Below are 3,389 nucleotides of genomic sequence, written 5' to 3'. Positions count from 1 at the left end.
CGAAGTACTCTGCTGAGGGGAGCAGTGGGCGGCAGGAGAGGTCTGCGCGCCCTGTGGGACCCTCCTCCGGTGGCCGGGAGCAGCCGGGGATCGAACCGGCACTGCAGAGGCTGCGGGCAGCTTCGCAACCCAGGGCTCAACCACTGCGCCACCGGGGAGGCCCTAAAAAAATGTTTTAATTTAAAGAAAAATTATGCTTAAATGCAATTGGGTAATGAATCTCCTAAGTTTCAAGTCTATGGAAGGTTTTATTTATGGATGACATACTATGCATATCAAACAGCACAGATTGTATTTTATCCAAGTTTTACATGAGGGAGGCAAGGGAAAATAAGATTGTTCTTCATATTTTCTTGCAAACACAAACTTATGAAGTGAAATAAAATTTCCAAAAATGGAACTCAAGACCCAACAAGTTCAATGTGTTTTCACTTAATAGGCAAGTGAGCTAGAAATCATTATAAAGAACAGTGTTTTCTTCTGAAATTTGGGATGGGTGTCCTCAATAAACACTTCTCTATTGTGTTACAAGTTAAGCATTTTGGTGTAAACATCCTCCAGTGAGTGAAACATAAATTCAAACTTTCCCTGAAAAATACCATTAAATTATTGAAATATAATCAAAGTTTAAGATGTTACAGAAACCTTGCCAAGATTCATTAGGCCCCAAATCACCACCAGTGTTTTCTATTTTGTAAGAAAATAATGATAGATGAAACTCGGAACTTCCCTTGAGTGACCTTGAAGTTTTGTGTTGGTAAGTCAAGATATAAAACCTAAGTTTTTCCCCCATAAATGTTAGTGATTCTGATTAGAATAGATAAATACATAAATTGTAATACAGGGCTTCCCTCATGTTTCAGGGGGTTAAGACACAACTTATGAAGCTATCTGCAGCCACTGCAGCACGAGTTCTATCTCCAGCCAGGGAGATACCCACATAGCACAGCAGACCTCTCCTGACTTGCCTGCTGCTCCCCTCAGCAGGGTGTTTCAGTCAGTCTGCCTGTTCTATTCCCCACTCTGTCTCTGGTGAATCCTCTCACCCCCCCATACCTCTGGCATGTACCCCAGCTCTTGTATGCATAAATAAATAAATCTTTTTTCCTGTACTATGAAAGGGAGAAAGAGGAAAGAGGTTACCAGAACCTGGACAATTTCCTGGCATCTAGTAGGGATTCTTGATATTCACTGAATAAAATATTTCTTTATATAAGGAAACTTGGTCCATACAGAAAAAATCATGTTCTTGAAGATAACAGCAAAAGCAGGAACTACCTGCTACATGGTGGATGTTGTGCCATATGTATTTGTCTGTAATGAATGAATGAATGAAGCAGAGAACATGTGGATGAAGCTGAAAGTGGGGGAGAAAGAGACAAGGGACACTGAAAGGAGACTATAAAATATGGACAACCAAGCACAGAAAGTAGACTAAGGATCAAGCATGCAAATTAAAGATTTAAGGAGATTCAAGACCTAGCATTGAATTTCTTCAGCTAATTTGACATCTGGCCTGTGAAAGACAGAGCACCTGATTATAAATTCTAGGCTGACTCTGGTTACAATTTTATCTTTCAATTTATAGATGATGGTAGAGAGACTTCTATTTCACATGCAAGCTCCTTTTTATTCATCAAATGTATTAGCAATAATTAAAACTACAGTCTTAAACAAAATAACCTTAATTTTGCAAGGTATGAACCCTAGCCACAGACAATCAGACATATGTTTAGATAACAGACATCAAAAATTATTCAGAAGAATTAATTTTCATTCTATGGGAAAATTTTTTCTGAAAGGGAATTTTGCAAAGAAAAAGGATGGAAAAATCATTAAAAAGATGTACTTCTGACCATTTGAAAGCCACTGTTGGTGGCAGCAACTCTGAGTAATTTTTAAATAATAAATGGGATTCTTCAGTGATGAAGAAGACAGTTACTCTATGCTTAGGATAGGAATGGAATGAGCAAAGAACCGCTGTTCCAAATTAGCAGGGCGCAGGGGAGAACTTAAGGAGAGGAGGAAAGGTAAGGAGAATTTTGAAGTTTTTAAGTAGTAAGTTAGAAAATTAAAGGCATTCATTTCTGAGAACCTGGAATCTTCTAAAACACAGAACAAAAAAACCCACAACAAGATTTTGGCTCCGGGGGTGCTACAGGGTTGGAGCTAAAATGGGGGTGGGAATGGTGGGGATAAGGACTTGAGAAGGTGTTGAGACTTGGAGAATTGCCACAGAAATGAAAGTAAAAGGTAAACAGATTACTATTAAAAGATTGTCAGAGTGCTCGCTTCGGCAGCACATATACTAAAATTGGAACGATACAGAGAAGATTAGCATGGCCCCTGCGCAAGGATGACACGCAAATTCGTGAAGCGTTCCATATTTTTAATAGCCAAAGCTCTACTGAAAAAAAAAGAAGGAAATGGAGGCATCACACTCCCAGACTTCAAACTATACTACAAAGCCATAATCATCAAAACTGCACGGTATTGGAACAAGAACAGACATACAGACCAATGGAATCGAATAGAAAATCCAGAAATAAACCCACAGATTTATGGTCAACTAATCTTTGACAAAGGAGCAAAGAATATGCATTGGAGCAAAGAAAGTTTGTTCAATAAATGGTGCTGGGAAAACTGGGTCGCTACATGCAAAAGAATGAAGCTTGACCACTACCTCACACCATACACAAAAATCAACTCAAAATGGATTAAAGAACTAGACATAAGACCTGAAACCATAAAATACATAGAAGGAAATATAGGCGAAACACTACGGGATTTGCACATCAAAGACATCTTTACAGACACATCACCCAAAGCAGTGATAGTGAAGAGAAAGATAAACAGCTGGGACTACATCAAATTAAAGAGCTTCTGCACAGCAAAAGAGACAATAACAAAAACAAAGAGAAACCCCACCAACTGGGAGAACATTTTTGCACCCAACACTAATGATAAAGGACTGATCACAAAAATCTGCAAAGAGCTGATGAGACTGAGCAACAACAAAGAAAATAATCCAGTCAAAAAATGGGCAGAAGAGCTAAAAAGAAACTTCTCTGAAGAGGAAATGCAAATGGCCAACAGACATATGAAAAAATGTTCAACATCACTTGTAATCAGGGAAATGCAAATCAAAACTACCATGAGATACCATCTCACACCAGTGAGAATGGCACATATTAAAAAAACTAGCAACAACAAATGTTGGCGAGGGTGTGGAGAAAAAGGAACTCTTGTGCACTGTTGGTGGGAGTGCAAACTGGTCCAACCACTATGGAGAGCTGTGTGGAGATTTCTGGACCTACTAAACATAGAGCTTCCATATGATCCAGCAATTCCACTCCTAGGTATTTACCCAAAGGACACAGAAACATCAA

At 39.0% G+C, this 3,389-nt stretch overlaps 1 non-coding gene across 1 annotated transcript; it reads left to right on the top strand.

The window, feature by feature from the left end:
• Positions 1-2,284: 2,284 nt before the first annotated feature.
• Positions 2,285-2,391, top strand: LOC119245441 (U6 spliceosomal RNA). The gene has a single exon (XR_005125359.1). It is a non-coding gene; the product is annotated as a U6 spliceosomal RNA (small nuclear RNA).
• Positions 2,392-3,389: the final 998 nt, after the last annotated feature.

The sequence above is a fragment of the Talpa occidentalis genome, unplaced genomic scaffold (assembly GCF_014898055.3).
Source record: "Talpa occidentalis isolate TD23 unplaced genomic scaffold, MPIMG_talOcc4v2.1 talOcc4.14, whole genome shotgun sequence".
NCBI lineage: Eukaryota > Metazoa > Chordata > Mammalia > Eulipotyphla > Talpidae > Talpa > Talpa occidentalis.
Note: the sequence above shows the minus strand (reverse complement) of the source record. Positions and strands in the feature narration are given on the sequence as shown.